The sequence below is a fragment of the Bos grunniens genome, chromosome 19 (assembly GCF_055505025.1).
Source record: "Bos grunniens cultivar Pamir isolate PY7600 chromosome 19, Bosgru_T2T1.0, whole genome shotgun sequence".
Classification (NCBI taxonomy): domain Eukaryota; kingdom Metazoa; phylum Chordata; class Mammalia; order Artiodactyla; family Bovidae; genus Bos; species Bos grunniens.
This window is the reverse complement of record NC_141183.1, coordinates 58,085,748-58,106,300: the sequence shown is the minus strand read 5'-3', so window position 1 is coordinate 58,106,300 and position 20,553 is coordinate 58,085,748. Positions and strand designations below refer to the sequence as shown.

At 44.8% G+C, this 20,553-nt stretch overlaps 1 pseudogene; it reads right to left on the bottom strand.

Annotated features, from left to right (window-relative positions):
• Positions 1-18,865: 18,865 nt before the first annotated feature.
• On the bottom strand, positions 18,866-20,153 carry LOC147352788 (cartilage-associated protein pseudogene; annotated as a pseudogene).
• Between the last annotated feature and the right edge of the window lie 400 nt (positions 20,154-20,553).

Sequence of the window (20,553 nt, the reverse complement as noted above, 5' to 3'; positions counted from 1 at the left end):
CCAGCAAACGGGAACTCACCACTTGTAACACCTTTTCAAGGCTATCTGGTGACCGTTTCACCACCTCCCAGTCTTCCACTGGGGCCCACACAGAGAGGACTGTGGCCACCGGGTACCGCATACTATGTACGCAGTGGCCACTGGCTTCCTCCATTGGAACCTCAGGCTCCTCTCCCTACCGGGAATCCTGACGGCTACACCGATTGTCTCTCTGATTGCTGAACTCAGGGTGGGCAAGGCAAGAGGGGGAAGCTGGAAGAAGACACGAGGAGCCGTAGGAACTGCAGGCACGTTTTACTCGCTAGTGGCTGACGCAGCAGCAAACGATTCCCAGGTGGTGCTTGTGTAGGTATACAGAACAGAGTTGGCACGTTGAGTACACATGATGTGTGTGTGTGCATTGCTATAAATGAGCTCAGGTGTTACATAACCATGCAAAGTCATGGTTTACAGAACGTGGGGTGAGAGTGAGAGGACATGTGCAAGACAGCCTGGCCATCGCTATCTTGGCTAATTGCTATTTCCCTACACCATCTGACCATTTATGCCCATCTTCCAAGAGGATGCCCACTGTGAGGGTCATTGACTTTTCATTGACTTGACTTGAATGTGGGATTCAAGGCAGTCTCAAGAGGCAGGCTGACCACATGAGGTCTAACACCCCTGGTGGTAAGTAGGTCCATAAAACCGGGTAAGCATGTGTGTGTGTGTGTGTGTGTGTGTGTGTGTGTGTATTTAGTGAGAATAAAGAAGTGAGATGAAAATGGCTGAGGTCACGGATGAACCACAGAGTATCTTCCAAGCATCCTGAACCCCTGCGTCTAGAATGTCCACTTGTTCTAAACATTCAGGGAGAAGAAAGCTGAATCACTGACATCCTATATAAGCCTACATTTTCTGATGGCATTTTACATCATTAAAGCTTAATGAGAAAAGCCTGAGCAGGGGAGCAGTCTAGCTTATTAAGCTCATTTTTGGGTCTATTTTTCATTTTATAAAGAAATTCAGATTCAAAGCCTGCACAACAAAGAAGCGTTCACTCCCCTTTGTGAAGTAATATGTTTGTTTTGTTTACTTTAAATTGGGCTTAAATTAGGCCTCAGAAGGAGGGAATTCATTAAAATCCTGATCTGTAATGTTGGCAAGTTGCCATCTAAAAAGCCTGCATTATTTCCTTTGATAGGGTTCAGAGGAGAAATAACAAATGCCAAAAATAAGATTATGGTTTTACTTGATGTGCCAATTTATTATGTTTCCATCAGACTGCAAAATCACATTAGAAAGATAAAGATGAAAAAGATTAATTCTTGATAGGTAGATTTTTTTCCCCACTTAGAATACACATAGACCGTGTATGCATTATTTATGTTTTCTTCTAGTATTTTCTGCGAAGAGATACACATGAAAATCCATGAACATACATGTGTGTGGTAAAATTGACATCATACCTCACACACAAATTGTATCCTTCTCTTTTCCACTTAATACTATATTATTATTATCATTGTTTCTGACCAAATATTAGTTGATGACAAATTTTAAGTATTTTCATAGATAAGGCATAAATTCTTATTAATTGAAGAGGCCCCTATCATTATCTATAGGGACCCTTCCCAGTTTATCATCATTGTCAGTAATGTATGAGAACTAACCATGTTAAATATAAATTTGGAATCAGATATCTCTTTAGATTCTTAAAAATGGAATTTTTATATTCAGAGAAGTGCTCATTTTAAAGCTTATAGGATACTTCTTATGAAATATCTTCCCATGAAACTGGATAGGGGGCCAAATATTCCCCCCTCCCAGCCTTCAGCATTATTAAATCATGTCACTTTATGAGTGTCCTTTGCACATTTTTATACAAGTGTTAATACTTGTATAATACAAATTTAAAAATTTTTAATTTAAGACTATTAGCCCTTCATTTTGTTTGTTTGCAAATGAATTTTCCAATTTGTCATACACCTTTTAATTTTGTTTTTGGTGACAGACTACTCACATTTTTAGGTAGCCAGATATACAAACTTTTTCTAAAGACCTCTTCCTTTGCTTTTATGCTTTAAGTCCTTGTCTATTTCTAGTTAGTTTACTACCTGCCAATACTTTCTTCTTGTTTTAAAATTTTATAAAATATTTGATCTACATTAAATTCATCTTCTGGAAAGTGTAAAATAAGAATCTAAGTTGAATTTTTCAAATAGATTTAACTCCCTCAATATCAGTTTCTGAATACTCATTTCTCTGTTGTTTGCAAATGTTCTTTCATGATACATTTGATTTCTTCCATCGTGTTCTACTTATTCCCCTTTTGTTTTTGGCAACTTGCCCCAAAATTAAGGTAGTTGGGTAATTTGTTTTGATAACTGATAGTTTACAACCATTTAAACATTTTTCCTACATTTTCTTAACTGTCTTTATTTTATTCTTTCAGATGAAATGTATACTCATTTGAAATTTGACAAGCTCCCAACCAATTTAATATCCCACTGAGATCATGCTGCACCTACATATTTGTTTGGGGAGTGCTTGTTTTTTATACCGTGGTACTTGGGAGCATGGGTCTCTAAGAGGCAAGAGTTCAGATCTGCGGTTTGCTGCTCACAGCTATGTGACCTGGGCAAATGGCTTGACTCCTTCTGGCTCCAGTGTCCTCCTCTGGACTATGAGCTCCAGGAGAACAGGTCCTCTTCATGGTGTCTCTCCAGCGTGGTACAAAATGGGCACTCAATGAATATGTTATGAGTGAATAAATGATTAACTGAATCCATCTACAATTCATCCAGAAATACTATGAGGATATAAATTAGGAGACTTAAAAATTTTAACTTCCTAGTATAGTAGCTAATGGAGAAGGCAATGGCAACCCACTCCAGGACTCTTGCCTGGAAAATCCCAAAGACAGAGGAGCCTGGTAGGCTGCTGTCTATGGGGTCGCATAGAGTCGGACACGACTGAGCGACTTCACTTTCACTTTTCATGCATTGGAGAAGGAAAGGGCAACCCACTCCAGTGTTCTTGCCTGGAGAATACCAGGGAGGGCGGAGCCTGGTGGGCTGCCGTCTATAGGGTCGCACAGAGTCGGACACGACTGAAGTGCCTTAGTAGCAGCAGCAGCATAGTAGCTAATATGTACTTTATGTTCAATACTTAATTATTACTGTCATATTTTTAAAAAATTCTTTCTTTCCTTAATTTTGGCAGCACTGGGTCTTCATTGCTGTGAGGTGGCTTCTCTTATTGTGGAGAATGGGCACATGGGATCTTCCTGGACCAGGATTGAAACTGTGAACCCACATTAGCAGGCAGATTCTTAAACACTGGACAACCAGGGAAGTCCTTATTATTGTCATATTATATTTATGACCTTTAGTCCTTTAAATAGGAATTTGAAATTTGTCTCTTATTCAAATACTTTTTGTATTTCTCAGTAAATTTCTGAGATTGATACCATCCATTTTTACTTATGCTTGTGTACATGCTAAGTCGCTTCAGTTCTGTCCAACTCTTTGTGACCCCAGGGACTGTAGCCCCCAGGCTCCTCTGTCCATGGGATTCTCCAGGCAAGAACACTGGAGTGGGGTGCCATTCCCTTCTCCAGGGGATCTTCTTGACCCAGGGATCAAACCCACATCTCCTGCATTGCATGGCTGAGCCTCTGGGAAGCCCCTTACTTATGCTTCTTCCCAGGTATTTCACCTGTTGTGTGTGTGTGTGTGTGTGTGTGTGTGTGTTTTAAAGACATTTCACTACATTTTTAATTATCATTTGTTAAAATGGCCAAAACCCTGGAATGATAGATATCAATTACATCTATATACCAAAATGAGATGCCCTTCACTTTCAAGGACTAGCAGAAAAGGCTATGAAAATCAGTTTTACAATCCTTGTCTTTTTACCTTCTCAAACATCACAGAGTTAAATGCAGAGGTGAGGAGAATTTGGAAATGGAGACTTTTTAAAAGAGAGAACGGCCTCAAATCTGCGTCCCATTCCACACCCCCTTTCTCCCACACAACACCGATGCACCCATGGGGAAGGGTGTTGGATGCTTTCCTACCTACACACATCCAGTGAAAGCGGATGCATCAGGGGCACTCACAGAACTGGTTGAGCGTGCCTGGAACTGGTGGCTTGATGGTATGGCATCTGAGTCATGCCTCTAAAGGAAAGAGAGTCTGAAGCAGCTTCAGAGAGAACATAGAGAGCTATAGTGGAATAAAACGGTGCCCACCACCAGCAGATCTAAGAGACCTGAGTCTCCTGGAGGCCAGATAGGCTCACTGGAGCTACCTGATGGCACAAGAAGACTTGATCAGCAAGGGGCAGGAAGTGGGCAGCTGAGGGAAGAGCTGGGATGACCATCCAGGTGTCCCTCCTCCATGTCAGGACAAGGCGTGCATGAAGACCTCAGTGGCAGCAGCTCTGCCAAGAAGCCACAAAGTGCTCCAAAGAAAGTCTCCTTTAAGTAGCTGAGACCAGGGAGTGACAATGCCCAACATGGACTGGGGAAGACATTCCTGCCCTCTTGCCCCTCCTGCTTTCCTCCCACCCCTACCCACCCCCCTGCCCGCCCATTTGGACTCTGCAAGGTCAGAACTGGTATCAGCAAGTAGAGTGGTGAAATGGAAACACACCAAAAGCTAGAAAATGGGAGAAGCTTTAACTTAATGGGAGCTTGGACTTTAGATTGGAATGAGAATGCTTGAGGATTAAAGTGACCTGAAGATGTATTAATTATCTCAGAGAGGCAGAACCCAGGCCATCAAGACCATTACTCCCAGCTTTTGCCCTCGATTTTACCCAAGAAAGTAGGAAAGAATAAGCCCTCCAAAATCAGTACACAGGAGCAGTGGTAAGAACAGTAGCAAGTTGTTTTCTGTTGTATCCTTCAAATTCTGACATTCAACATGACAGTTATATTGGTCCAAATTACAATATTATTTTAATAATAACCATGAAAAAAATTATGAAGTGAGTCAAGCAAATTAGGAAAGTGACATTCAGTTATTTATCTTAGGGAGTTCATATAGCAGCAGATATGTTTTTAAGTGTGCAAAGATCAAACCAGTAAACCATGGGGATGGACCATCATCAAGACCATTACTCTGTCTGTAGACCAAGTTACAACTAAATCAGGCTTCCCTGGTGGCTCAGTGGTAAAGTGCGGGGAGCGAGCTCCGCCTCTGGCAAAGGTCATGAGGAAGGAGGCTTGGCATACGCAAAGGCGGGATCAAGCCTCAGGAGTCTCCCTGGAAATTCTCGAGCAATCTACCCCCAAAACCAGAGTCTGCCTACTTTCTGCTTTGTGCTTTCACCTACACCTCTGACTTTACGGGGGGCTGTCCCCCACTACCTCTCTGAAAAAAGTTAGCTTACAGCTCCAGTTAATAATTCCTGGGTGTGACAGTGTTTAACCTACAAACTCCTTTGGAAATCCTCTAGCCTGCCTGAATAGGTTTTTCCGGCCACATGTGATTGTTCAGAGCCTCCCAACTGTGAGAGGCAGGAGATGTTCTAAACTGTCTAAACACAGATTCTTTTGAGTAGTTAAAAGATTGATTAGAAATTGTATTGGTGAAGGGATTTTCACTTGTTGGGCCAATGTTTGCTGCTAAGTTTCCATATCCCTTACCTGCTGGTCCCCGGCAGTAAAGAACCCACCTGCCAATGCAGGAGATGTAAGAGACATGGATTCAATCCCTGGGTTGGAAAGATCCCCTGCAGGAGGGCATGGCTACCCACTTCAGCATTCTTGCCTGTCCAAGTGAATCGAATGGACAGAGGAGCCCGGTGGGCCACAGTCCATAGGGTGGCAAAGAGTCAGACACGACTGAGCGACTGAGCATGTGTGCAAGCATAACTAGATCATCTGTGTCAGATGCAAATTTCCTCTATTAAGAAATCTGTAATGGAGATTTAATTAAATAAAATGAAAAAATTTCAGAGGAAGCCCTTTGCCACCAAGAGCCCTAATGTAAATAGTGGATATTAATTTTCAGGCCATAAAACTTATGGACACAAAGAGCATAACTTTGTAAAAATTTTCTGTAACTCATCCAGAGTCTTCATTCTGTCTGATATAGAGTATATAATCTATTCAATCCAGATAAACTGTAGAGTAAGACTTAATTATTCTACCCCTAATGTGGCATTGAAAGTGAAGTTGCTCAGTCGTGTCCAACTCTTTGCAACTCCATGGATTGTAGTCTAACAGGCTCCTCTGTCCATGGGATTTTCCAGGCAAGAGTACTGGAGTGGGTTGCCATTTCCTTCTCTAGGGGATCTTTCTGACCCAGGGATTGAACCCAGGTCTCCCCGACTGCAGGCAGAGCCTGGTAGGCTACAGTCCATGGGGTTGCAAAGAGTCGGACATGACTGAGCAACTTCACTTCATTTTAACGTGGCACTGAGCTTTGAGAGGAGCTTTGGTGGGATGGGATGTCTGGTCTGCAGCTTTCCCTCTGTATCTGATGGACGTTGCAGGGATATAAAGCACCTTGTGTAAACTCTGTCGTTACTTGGGTCCCTTCTGTGTCTTCCAGCATATGTTCCATCCTGCCTTGCCCCTGGCTGAGGGTCATAGAGGTCATTCTCCTCATTCTATGACCAAGCTCTTTCAGGTGAGCCATCCTCTGTCAGCCATTCGGCATGGTTCTTAGGGGCATATGGAATTTTTGATCATTATGCCATGCCTCTCGAGTGTCATAAGAGCCATTGGGATGCAGGGATATGATCTCAAGCCCTCTTTGCCTAGACCTGCCCTGTCCCCATTTACGGAGTATAGCCATTCTCCATAGCAGATGTGAAAGACTTCTCTACAGCACCACCCCACCTCACTCTTATCTGGGAAGCAGCACACAGGTCTTCCCTCCTGTGGATATTTCCCTCCCTCTCTGGGTTGTGTCCTGTCTTTCTCAGGCGTATTCAGGGCAGGGGGAAGGGGCCAGGCCCATCTCTGCTATGGACTGGCAGCTAAGCTTCCTCATTCTTCTCTTGAGCACCTCCTTAGGCAGGCTGTCATCTTTTTCTATAGAAAGCTATGCATTAGTTCAGTTCAGTTCAGTCACTCAGTCGTGTCCAACTCTTTGCGACCCCATGATTCGCAGCACACCAGGCATCCCTGTCCATCACCAACTCCCGGAGTTCACTCAGACTCACGTTCATCGAGTCAGTGATGCCATCCAGCCATCTCATCCTCTGTCATCCCCTTCTCCTCCTGCCCCCAGTTCCTCCCAGCATCAGAGTCTTTTCCAATGAGTCAGCTCTTCGCATGAGGTGGCCAAAGTACTGGAGCTTCAGCTTTAGCATCATTCCTTCCAAAGAAATCCCAGGACTGATCTCCTTCAGAATGGACTGGTTGGATCTCCTTGCAGTCCAAGGGACTCTCTAGAGTCTTCTCCAACACCACAGTTCAAAAGCATCAGTTCTTCGGTGCTCAGCCTTCTTCACAGTCCAACTGTCACATCCATACATGACCACAGGAAAAACCATAGCCTTGACTAGATGGACCTTTGTTGGCAAAGTAATGTCTCTGCTTTTGAATATGCTATCTAGGTTGGTCATAACTTTCCTTCCAAGGAGTAAGCGTCTGTTAATTTCATGGCTGCGGTCACCATCTGCAGTGATTTTGGAGCCCAAAAAAATAAAGTCTGACACTGTTTCCACTTTTTCCCCATCTATTTCCCATGAAGTGATGGGACCAGATTCCATGATCTTAGTTTTCTGAATGTTGAGCTTTAAGCCAACTTTTTCACTCTCCTCTTTCATTTTCATCAAGAGGCTTTTGAGTTCCTCTTCACTTTCTGCCATAAGGGTGGTGTCATCTGCATATCTGAGGTTATTGATATTTCTCCTGGAAATCTTGATTCCAGCTTGTGTTTCTTCCAGTCCAGCGTTTCTCATGATGTACTCTGCATAGAAGTTAAATAAGCAGGGTGACAATATACAGCCTTGACGTACTCCTTTTCCTATTTGGAACCAGTCTGTTGTTCCATGTCCAGTTCTAACTGTTGCTTCCTGACCTGCATATAGGTTTCTCAAGAGGCAGGTCAAGTGGTCCGATATTCCCATCTCTTTCAGAATTTTCCACAGTTTATTGTGTTCCACACAGTCAAAGGCTTTGGCATAGGCAATAAAGCAGAAATGGATGTTTTTCTGGAACTCTCTTGCTTTTTTGATGATCCAGCGGACATTGGCAATTTGATCTCTTGTTCCTCTGCCTTTTCTAAAACCAGCTTGAACATCAGGAAGTTCACGGTTTACATATTGCTGAAGCCTGGCTTGGAGAATTTTGAGCATTACTTTACTAGCATGTGAGATGAGTGCAATTGTGTGGTAGTTTGAGCATTCTTTGGCATTGCCTTTCTTTGGGATTGGAATGAAAACTGACCTTTTCCAATCCTGTGGCCACTGCTGAGTTTTCCAAATTTGCTGGCATATTGAGTGCAGCACTTTCACAGCATCATCTTTCAGGATTTGAAATAGCTCAACTGGAATTCCATCACTCCACTTTGTTCGTAGTGATGCTTTCTAAGGCCCACTTGACTTCACACTCCAGGATGTCTGGCTCTAGATGAGTGATCACACCATCATGATTATCTTGGTCATGAAGATCTTTTTTGTACAGTTCTTCTGTGTATTCTTGCCACCTCTTCTTAATATCTTCTGCTTCTCTTAGGTCCATACCATTTCTGTCCTTTATCAAGCCCATCTTTGCATGAAATTTTCCCTTGGTATCTCTAATTTTCTTGAAGAGATCTCTAGTCTTTCCTATTCTGTTGTTTTCCTCTATTTCTTTGCATTGATCACTGAGGAAGGCTTTCTTATCTCTTCTTGCTATTCTTTGGGACTCTGCATTCAGATGCTTATATCTTTCCTTTTCACCTTTGCTTTTCACTTCTCTTCTTTTCACAGCTATTTGTAAGACCTCCCCAGACAGCCATTTCGCTTTTTTGCATTTCTTTTCCATGGGGATGGTCTTGATCCCTGTCTCCTGTACAATGTCACGAACCTCATTCCATAGTTCATCAGGCACTCTATCAAATCTAGTCCCTTAAATCTATTTCTCACTTCCACTGTATAATCATAAGGGATTTGATTTATGTCATACCTGAATGGTCTAGTGGTTTTCCCGACTTTCTTCAATTTAAGTCTGAATTTGGTAATAAAGAGTTCATGATCTGAGCCACAGTCAGCTCCGGTCTTGTTTATGTTGACTGTATAGAGCTTCTCCATCTTTGGCTGCAAAGAATATAATCAATCTGATTTGGTGTTGACCATCTGGTGATGTCCATGTATAGAGTCTTATCTTGTGTTGTTGGAAGAGGGTGTTTGCTATGACCAGTGCATTTTCTTGGCAAAACTGTATTAGTCTTTGCCCTGCTTCATTCCATATTCCAAGGCCAAATTTGCCTGTTACTCCATGTGTTTCTTGAATTCCTACTTTTGCATTCCAGTCCCCTATAATGAAAAGGACATCTTTTTTGGGTGTTAGTTCTAAAAGTTCTTGTAGGTCTTCATAGAACCATTCAACTTCAGCTTCTTCAGTGTTACTGGTTGGGGCATAGACTTGGATTACTGTGATATTGAATGGTTTGCCTTGGAAACAAACAGAGATCATTCTGTCGTTTTTGGGATTGCATCCAAGTACTGTATTACGGACTCTTGTTGACCATGATGGCTACTCCTTTTCTTCTGAGGGATTCCTGCCCGCAGTATTAGATATAATGGTCATCTGAGTTAAATTCACCCATTCCTGTCCATTTTAGTTTGCTGATTCCTAGAATGTCGACATTCACTCTTGCCATCTCTTGTTTGACCACTTCCAATGTGCCTTGATTCATGGACCTGACATTCCAGATTTCTATGCAATATTGCTCTTTACAGCATCGTTCTCCACTGATCTCCAGTAGCATATTGGGCACCTACGAACCTAGGGAGTTCCTCTTTCAGTATCCTATCATTTTGCCTTTTCATACTGTTCATGGGGTTCTCAAGGCAAGAATACTGAAGAGGTTTGCCATTCTCTTCTCCAGTAGACCACATTCTGTCAGACCTCTCCACCATGACCCACCTGTCTTGGGTTGTCCCACGGGCATGGCTTAGTTTCATTGAGTTAGACAAGGCTGTGGTCCTAGTGTGATTAGATTGACTAGTTTTCTGTGAGTATGGTTTCAGTGTGTCTGCCCTCTGATGCCCTCTTGCAACACCTACCGTCTTACTTGGGTTTCTCTTACCTTGGGCGTGGGGTATCTCTTCACGGCTGCTCCAGCAAAGCAAAGCCTCTGCTCCTTACCTTGGACAAGGGGTATCTGTCCTCACCGCCCTTCCTGACCTTCAACATGGGATAGCTCCTCTAGGTCCATCCAAGCCACCGCTCCTTGGATGTGGGGTTGCTCCTCCCAGCTGCCTCCCCTGGCCTTGGGTGTGGGGGCGTGGGGTAGCCCCTCCCGGCCGCCGCCCCTGACCTGGGATGAGAGCTATGCATGGGTGTGTGCTAAGTCACTTCAGTCAGTGTCTGACTCTTCTTGACCCCAGGGACTGTAGCCCACCAGGCTCCTTCTGTCCATGGGATTCTCCAAGCAAGAGTACTGGCGTGGGTTGCCATGCCCTCCTCCAGGGGATCTTCCCGACCCAGGGATCAACCTGTGTCTCTCATATGTCTCCTGCATTGGCAGGCGGGTTCTTTACCACTAGCGCCACCTGGGAAGCCATAGAAGGCATAGAGGGAACTCTATACCTGGCTCTGTCAGAGGTTTAGCCAAGCAACAAGCAAAAAACCCACCAACAACTTTATATTTTATAAATAAAGGGCCTTGGATTTCAAGACTAATGTCTCTGCTCTGAGTTTCAAGAGTCTGTTTGGAATTTTAAAAAAGAAAGAAAAAAAAGACTTTGCCCCTATTCTAGTTTCTTTGTGTCTCCTCTCTGCTAAGTCAAAGTAGAGAAGGTCATGGTGTAAAGGAAGGAACCAAACGTTAATATTTCTGCATTTTAATCGGTAACACACGTGGTTCAAATCTCCAGTTATCTGACAAGTCACCACACAAACACCCACTTTCTCTTCTCTCCGAGCCAACAAGGAGGAAGACAGTAGTTCGACAGTTTCCTGAGCCTATGGGTGGGGAAAGAGACTCAACAGCAGGCATATACATGCCTATTAATCACCCAAAAGTGCACTTCGAAGCCAGTTGGATCGATGGAGGTCGGCTAAGAGAGGTTCTAGCAGATCTGTGCTCTCCTACATCAGAAGTACCCCTGCAAACAGAGGGTAGAAATAAAAGCAATCATATCCAAGGGGATTATTACTGATCAGCTTTAAGCATTCAGAAAATTATTTGTTCTCATGAAGTTTTAATTTTATGCAGTTGACAATGTGAAATGAATGACAAAGAAACCTATCCACCTACATCCTATATATTGGACAATGAATACATTTTAACTTTGTAACAAACATAACCAGATTAATATGCCTCTAACTTGAAATGACTTTGGAATTGTCAGAAAAGTGTACTGGGGAGTGCGAGGGCCCACCTCTATTTAATAATCAATTTGCAGGGTCTTAATTAAATTCTCCTTTGAGCCTCGAGAAAATAATGTGAGACTGGAAGGTATAACTTGAACTAAATTCTCCAACAGCCACAATAATAAGTAGGGAGAAATAATATTAAGATCATTTCAAGATAAAAGGAAAATGGAATTCTTTCCTATCATACATTCTCTGTTAAAAGGACGAACTAACATGTGAGAAAGAAATTGGATTTCCTTGGGGTTTTTGTTCCACAAGGCAGAATTATATTTCAGTTTCAAGGAAGTCATGAATCAGAGAGAAGGTAAGAGGAGAGAGACCAAGCCCCTACTAAGGGTACAAGTGAAAGTGTGCAGTGGCTTGAAATCACATTCCAGTAGAACCCTGAATTCTCTGGTCTCCTGCCTTCCCCTGGCAGGTGCTGAGAGAGGTAGGATTTATTCATCTGCTCCTTGCCATTACCTTGCCCTTCTGCTGTGTTGTTAGGTGAGTCCAGTTTCCCCTGTGGTGGCCTTGACTGTCAGATATTCTTTGCTGTCTCTGCTGCGTTCCTAACCTCAGGCTCTAATGGCCTAGCTTGACCTTTCCACTGCCAGTCAAATGGAGAAGATTCTCTCTTCAGCAATAACACAACTTCTTTGCGTGAAACCCCAGAGCATATCTTGGCTCCCGCCATTTTCATTCATTCATTCAACACATATTCAACAAATGTTTAACCCTCAGCTAGAGTGCCAGGTACTGGGGCTGGCACTCAGGGCACAGTGGAGAGTAAGTCAGTGATGATCACTGATTTGTGGAGCACAGCATCTAATATTGCACTTCGCTTCCTTCTCTAGTAAACTCCAGGAAACCTCCTCAGTGCTGAGGAACACAGTGGTGGCACTTTCCAGGCTGCTGCTCAAAAGCTCTGGTTCCCACCAGCAGTTGCCCAGCATCTCAGCATCTTACTGCTCCGCCTTGGAACAAACTTTCTGCCCATGCAGGCACTTCCCCCAGACCCTGTCTTCCACTCACATTTCTCAAATGTTTTAATCACCACATCACAGAAATCAACACTCCATTTTATTTCTTGCCATTTTTCCCCAGATGGGTAGTGGGCTACAATGAACATGGAATTTCATCAGCCCTGGTGGGCCTCAGCTATACTGATTACATGGGAGAGGATATGAAAGAGTTGTTGCTCTTCAGTCGCTAAGTTGTGTCTGACTCTTTGTGACCCCATGGACTGCAGCACTCCAGGCTCCCCTGTCCTCCAGTCTCTCCCAGAGTTTGCTCACATTGAGTTGGTGATGCTGTCTAACCAGCTCAATCCCTTCTCCTTTTGCCTTCAAACTTTTCCAGCATCAGGGTCTTTTCCAGTGAGTCAGCTCTTCATATCAGAGGGCCAAAGTATTGGAGCTTCAGCATCAGTCCTTCCAATGAATAATCAGGGTTGATTTCCTTTAGGATTGACTGATTTTATCTCCTTATGGGCCAAGAGACTCTCAAGAGTCTTCTCCAGCATCACAATTCAAAAGCATCAATTCTTCAGCACTCAGCCATCTTTTTGATCCAATTCTCACATCTGTACATGACTACTGGAGAAACCATAGCTTTGACTATATGGACCTTTCGTCAAAATGATGTCTTTGCTTTTACACGCTATCTAGGTTTGTCATAGCTTTCCCTCCAAGGAGCAAGTGTCTTTTAATTTCATGGCTGCAGTCACTGTCCACAGTGATTTTGGAACCCAAGAAAATGATATCTGTCACTGCTTCCATTTTCCCCCATACTTCTAGATGAAGGAGTATCCAACCTTAAGAGTTGAATGTTCATATTATAAAAAACTAGGCAATGGACAGTTGAAATTCTTGGTTGAAATACTAAATAGAGAATGCATTTTGTACAATTTAAACACTTTTCCTCATAGCTGAATGGTAAGGAATCCATTAGCATTCTTAGAAAAGAGTGACAAGGTTAGTTTTGTACTTCACATCATGCGATTTATTTATTATCTAGGGAGCTTTGAAGGTGAGAATGTTTAGACAGAATTGGGATGAACTATAGTAACTCTTCAACTTAAAGAGAAAAGGTATCCAACTGACTTCTTTACCTTTTTCTCTTCAGGGTAGTGCCTTCATCCTTCCCTAAAATCCCGCACTGCAGGGACAACCAGCATTCCCTTTCTTCTTAAAGGGTTGGCCGGTCAAAAAATAGTTCGACAGAGCTGTAATTTTACCTAGGCCATAGTTGCAGACTCTGCTCATGCTGGAAAGGAACCTGAGGTTCTGAGCATCATTCTCTGAGATAAGGAGACTAGGGTGTCTGGTCTCAAGAAGGTAAGAAGGGGAGGAAGTTGAGGAAGAAGGTGGTTTTCAATCACTAGTCAACTAGTCCATATTACAGACCACCTTGCCACCAACTGAGGCCCTGATGACAAATACCTCTGAATTGAGGTCAGAAGTCAGGCTCATTCTGGACGTCCCTGATGGTCCAGTGTTTAAGAGTCCACCTGTCAATTCCGGGGTTCGACCCCTGATCCGATATCTGAGAACGGAGATCCCACATGCCATGGAGCAAATAAGCCTGCGCGCCACAACTGCTGACCTCACGCTCTAGAACCCATGCCTTGCAACAAGAGAAGCCACCACGGTGAGAAGCCTGCACAGCACAAGGAGAGGAGCCCTGCTGGCCACAAGTAGGAAAGCCCGCGTGCAGCAACAAAGACACCATGCATGCAGCCAAGGCCCGGCGCAGCCAAAGGCAAGTCAGCCTCATTTCTCTGGTCTGCACTGAAAGGGGTCCTTTTACATGTTATGGGCTGTAGGTTTTCTGGTTGGAGGAGCATGTGCATAGATCTAGGGAGGAACTGAGAAAGATACTGAGTGTTAGCAGGCAGGGTGTGAGCAACTATACCGCTCTGTGCACGTGTGATCCCCTGAGCTGTCGTTCACTTGCTTACTCCCATTAGGAGGGTGAGATCATGAGGTCAGTAAGACTGACTGAAGATGGACCGACAAAATCATGTTATCCAGGGATGCCAGAGGAGTAGCAGCTGCAAAGAGGACATCCTGGCAAAGACCAAAAACAGAGCAGGTTTGACAGCCTTAAATGCACAAGGTACACCTAGAAAGTATCCTGATTTTCTACAGTGGCTTTATTGACTAAAGGCAGAATCATTTAAGTGCAAGAAACTATGGAATGCATTTGAGAAGTCTAGCATTTTGTCAAAAAATCGATGCAGAAATATGATGTGGGAATTTTTCCTGGACAAAGGGAAAAGGCAAGTTGGCCCCAGCCTAATCAAGATTAACCTATTTATAGGAAGACCATGGCAAGACAGTCAGACTCAACTGACGTGACTTAGCAGCAGCAGCAGCATGGCAAGAGAAGAGGGTTGGTTAGCCAGACAAGTGTAGAAAAATGGGGATCAGAGAGACAAAATTTGACCTCATGTGCTCAGCACCCAGCAGAGAGAGATTGTAAGTGTGGAAGATTTGCCCCTGACTCTTTGTGACCCCATAGGCTGTAGCCCAACAAGGCTCTGCTGTTCATGAAATTTCCCAGGCAAGAAAACTGGAGTGGGTTGCATTTTCTTCTCCAGAAATTGAACCCATGTCTCCTGCACTGAGAGGCGGATTCTTTACCACTGAGCCACCAGAGGAGCCCACAAAGCATTTGGGAATGGAAATTTGTGCACTATATCTATGGGGATGAGTCTAGCTTTTATCTGTCTGTGCTCATTCACTTCAGTCATGTCCAACTCTTTGTGACTCTATAGACTGTAGCCCAGCAGACTCCTCTGTCCATTGGATTCTTCAGGCAAGAATACTGGAGTGGGTTGCCATTTCCTCTTCCAGCAGATCTTCCCCAACCAGGGATCGAACTCATATATCCTGCATTGGTAGGTGTATTCCCTACCACTGAGCCAGTGGGGAAGCCCTAATCTAGCTTATTGTCACTCAATTATATTGTAATTCACTATGCTTTTGAACTGTGGTATTGGAGAAGACTCTTGAGAGTGCCTTGGATTGCAAGGAGATCCAACCAGTCCATCCTAAAGGAAATCAGTCCTGAATATTCATTGGAAGGACTGATGCTGAAGCTGAAACTCCAATACTTTGGCCACCTAATGGGAAGAACTGACTCATTTGAAAAGACTCTGATGTCTTACCCAGGAGTAAGAAGTAACACATGGGTGACAGAATCGAGTCCCATGAGCATCTTATTGAACTGTACAATGAGCATAATATAGCACGACTGGATTTAACACAGAGAAAGATCAAGCCATGCACCTGGGTTCTACAAGGCAATCACACATCCGACCCAGCTGAATTCTTTTAAATCATTTAAGCCACACCCTTTTCTTACTGTTCATGGGGTCTCAAGGCAAGAAAGAAAGAAACTGAAGCTGAAACTCCAGTATTTTGGCCACCTGATGCGAAGAACTGACTCATTGAAAAAGACCCAGATGCTGGGAAAGACTGAAGGCAGGAGGAGAAGGGGACAACAGAGGATGAGATGGCTGGATGGCATCACTGACTCAATAGCCATGAGTTTGGGTAGACTCTGGGAGTTGGTGATGGACAGGGAGGCCTGGTATGCTGCCGTTCATGGGGTCACAAAGAGTTGGACACGACTGAGTGAGTGAACTGAACTGAACTGAACTGAACCCACACCCAAGCTGCACAACTGATATCCTGGGAAACTCAGTCCCTGGCACCTTACAGAGCTCGAGTCTAGAGCCCTAGTGCCCACGGTCACAGCTAATTCACTTCTTGACCCAGTCTGTTGCCTCAGCTCCTGCCCTCTGACCCCATCCCTTGGCTCTGGCCGCAGGCTCCCCTCTGCTGCTGTGGGGCCATTTCCCCCACTTTGACCTCTTCTGGTTTACACTCAACCCTCTTTGAGTCCAGTCTATGGGACCCACACCAGCACCTTCTCTGAGAATAGAGAGCTTAAGGACAGAATGCCCAAGGCATTGACCCATCTTGGCATCCATGAAAATAAACACCCATGGAGAAGACAGTTACTTGTGTGTGTATGTGTGTGTGTGTGTGTGTGTGTGTGTGTGTGTAATCGTCATTCTTTTTCTTTCACTGTATACAAATGTATTTATAAAATTCATTCACATTTTATTGCCACCTTTTTGTACTTTACAACTTTAGATATTTTGACCGTGAAAATATTCTTCTATGACAGGTTCATTGAAAATGCACGTCAGAACTTTTTAAAAGTATAGTTTTTTTAATTTCTAAACTTTAAGAAAATATCATGCATTCAGTTCAGTTCAGTTCAGTCGCTCAGTCGTGTCCAACTCTTTGCGACCCCATGAATCGCAGCATGCCAGGGCTCCATGTCCATCACCAACGTTGTCCTGGAGTTCACTCAGACTCACGTCCATCGAGTCAGTGATGCCATCCAGCCATCTCATCCTCTGTCGGCCCCTTCTCCTCCTGCCCCCAATCCCTCCCAGCATCAGAGTCTTTTCCAATGAGTCAACTCTTCGCATGAGGTGGCCAAAGTACTGGAGTTTCAGCTTTAGCATCATTCCTTCCAAAGAACACCCAGGACTGATCTCCCTCAGAATGGACTGGTTGGATCTCCTTGCAGTCCAAGGGACTCTCAGGAGTCTTCTCCAACACCACAGTTCAAAAGCATCAATTCTTTGGTGCTCAGCCTTCTTCACAGTCCAACTCTCACATCCATACATGACCACAGGAAAAACCATAGCCTTGACTAGACGGACCTTTGTTGGCAAAGTAATGTCTCTGCTTTTCAATATGCTTTCTATGTTGGTCATAACTTTCCTTCCAAGGAGTAAGCGTCTTTTAATTTCATGGCTGCAGTCACCATCTGCAGTGATTTTGGAGCCCCCCAAAAATAAAGTCTGACACTGTTTCCACTGTTTCCCCATCTATTTCCCATGAAGTGATGGGACCAGACGCCATGATCTTCGTTTTCTGAATGTGGAGCTTTAAGCCAACTTTTTCACTTTCCACTTTCACTTTCATCAAGAGGCTTTTGAGTTCCTCTTCACTTTCTGCCATAAGGGTGGTGTCATCTGCATATCTGAGGTTATTGATATTTCTCCCAGCAATCTTGATTCCAGCTTGTGCTTCTTCCAGTCCAGCGTTTCTCATGACGTACTCTGCATAGAAGTTAAATAAGCAGGGTGACAATATACAGCCTTGACGTACTCCTTTTCCTATTTGGAACCAGTCTGTTGTTCCATGTCCAGTTCTAACTGTTGCTTCCTGACCTGCATACAGATTTCTCAAGAGGCAGGTCAGGTGGTCTGGTATTCCCATCTCTTTCAGAATTTTCCACAGTTTATTGTGATCCACACAGTCAAAGGCTTTGGCATAGTCAATAAAGCAGAAATAGATGTTTTTCTGGAACTCTCTTGCTTTTTCCATGATCCAGCGGATGTTGGCAATTTGATCTCTGGTTCCTCTGCCTTTTCTTTTTTTTTTTTTTCCTTACCCCTCACTGCTTTATTTTTCTCCATAGCAATGATCACCCTCCGAGGCTTTGTATGTATTTATTCTTGTTCATCTGTTGTCTGTCTTTCCCTGTAGAACGCAGGCTCTGTGAGGACAGGGTTGTTGTTTTTTTTTTTTTTTTTTTTTCTGTTTTGCTGTGCAGTGTCTCCAGCGCCCAGATGGAGGCCTAGCACGTAGTGGGCGCTCAGTAAATATTTGTTGAAGAGTCAATGAAACTAGACTCCCTCTCCTTCCTTCCATTTCCAACTCTGAGACTAACAGCTGAGCACTGTCCTCAAAGGGGATCGACCGGCCACTGGAAGACTTTGGACACGCGAAAGCATTAGGCAAAAGTCACAGGTCTGTTCTCCACGCTGTTGCCCAGACTCTGTTCTCAACGGGTGCCAGCAATGATGCAGGTCAGATGGTGCGCAGACCGTTCTGAAGAGAAGCTTAGCCTTTGTCCCCACCATCTTTGCTGGATCAGGGGATGGGGAGAAAGGAAACCAAAATGGGGGAAAGCAGAAAGGCCAGAGTAGGTTTTTATAATTACCATCTTTCAGGAGTATTTTTCTTATTTAAAAAATAATACTGATTTTCTGGGGGGAAAAAATTCCATGGAAAACTTTCCTTCTAACCAAAATGGTGAGAAAGGCAGGTATAAAAATGGAGAAGGCAGGTGTGAAGATGGAGAGGCAAGTGCGGTCATGGGGAGGTGGGAGTGAAGATGGAGAGGCGGGTATGAAGATAGAGGGGCAGGTGTGAAAGTTGGGGGAGGCAGCTGTGGGCACGGGAATGCAGGCTCACCCCTTGTTAGCTGTAGCGAGAGACGGGGGCTTCCCTTTCACTTCAGAGAGAGAAGAGAAGGCTCTGAGGTATCAACAGCCTGGACTATTAGGAAAAGGAAGACAAAGAATCGTGTTTTCTGAACATGGAAGGAATGGCTCTCTGGCTTCTGGGGCTAGCTGGTCTCCTCCAACTCCAGCAGGTCATCCACGTATTCCAGGACCTCTCCCTCATCGTCATCCATGAGATTCTCCTTAGCAAAGTCATACAGCTCTTTCTGGAGCATGGTCACGTTAAAGAACTGGACTGCTTCCGGTCTGGGCTGGAAATGCTCGTCCGCCAGCGCCCACTTGTCCCTGTGGTACTGATAGTACTCCAGGTTCTGCTGCATGACCTTGTCGCTCTGGTCAAAGAGCAGGTAGCTGACCGCGCAGGGCGCCGCATTCTTCAGGTCGTTCAATTTATAATAAGCGAACTGCAAATAATGATACATGGTAGCCAAAAATTTCTCCACCGGATATCCTCCTATGACAGGGGTGAGGTTCTCCTCACACTGAATTTTGCATTCCAGGACCTCCACATAATGATCTGCGATGGAAAGATAGAAATCCTTGAAGTCCCTGATCTCCCGGGAGCCCTCGCAGGCAGCGAGACACTCATAGAAGGCCTTGAAGAAGTCAGGAAGGGCCAGCTCCATGTCGGTGATGCATGTTCTCCAGTTCTCGCCATTGTAGGCCCGCACGGCTCGGATGAACAGGCTCTCGTACGACTTGGTTTCCAAATGTTTAATGTAGTCCTCGGCATCGGGCAGGCTCTTGTAATAAGCCATGTTTCTCTTCATCATCTCGTCATCAGGATGCTTCAGTAGAAAGGTGTGAGCAGCTGCAATGGCTTTCGGAAGATTATTTGCCTTGAAGTAGGCGAACTGCAGGAACTTGTAGGGCTCTCGGCGCTGGAAGTCCGCCAGTACTTCGCGGCTGGGTTTCGACTGGCGGAAGGCCGGCAGGCCCTGCTTGCAGCGTTTGAGGCAGTGCGCTTGGCGCAGCAGGCCCCCGAAGAGGCGCAACTCCGGGTAGCGCGCGAGGCCGGCGGTGGGCTCGGGCTGCGGGGCCCCGCTGCAGTTGCGGTGGCAGAAGGCCTCGCTGTCCCGTAGCAGGCGGTGCAGCCGCAGGCTGATCTCCAAGTAGCCCACGCTCTCCGCCCAGTGCTCGCTGCTGTATTGGTCCAGCGCGTGCCGGTAGGCCGACTCGAGCAGCATCAGCTCGTCCTGCGGGAAGCTGTAGCGCTTCGTACTGGGCGCGCCCCGAGTGCAGCGCGCATACCGAGCATAGCAGCGCCAGCAGCGCCGCGGCCGCCCGGCGCCCTGGCTCCATAGCTCCAGGCGGAAGGAAGGAAAGAGTCCTCTGCCTTTTCTAAAACAAGCTTGAACATCAGGAAGTTCACGGTTCACATATTGCTGAAGCCTGGCTTGGAGAATTTTGAGCATTACTTTACTAGCATGTGAGATGAGTGCAATTGTGCGGTAGTTTGAGCATTCTTTGGCATTGCCTTTCTTTGGAATTGGAATGAAAACTGACCTTTTCCAGTCCTGTGGCCACTGCTGAGTTTTCCAAATTTGCTGGCATATTGAGTGCAGCACTTTCACAGCATCATCTTTCAGGATTTGGAATAGCTCCACTGGAATTCCATCACCTCCACTAGCTTTGTTCATAGTGATGCTTTCTAAGGCCCACTTGACTTCACATTCCAGGATGTCTGGCTCTAGATCAGTGA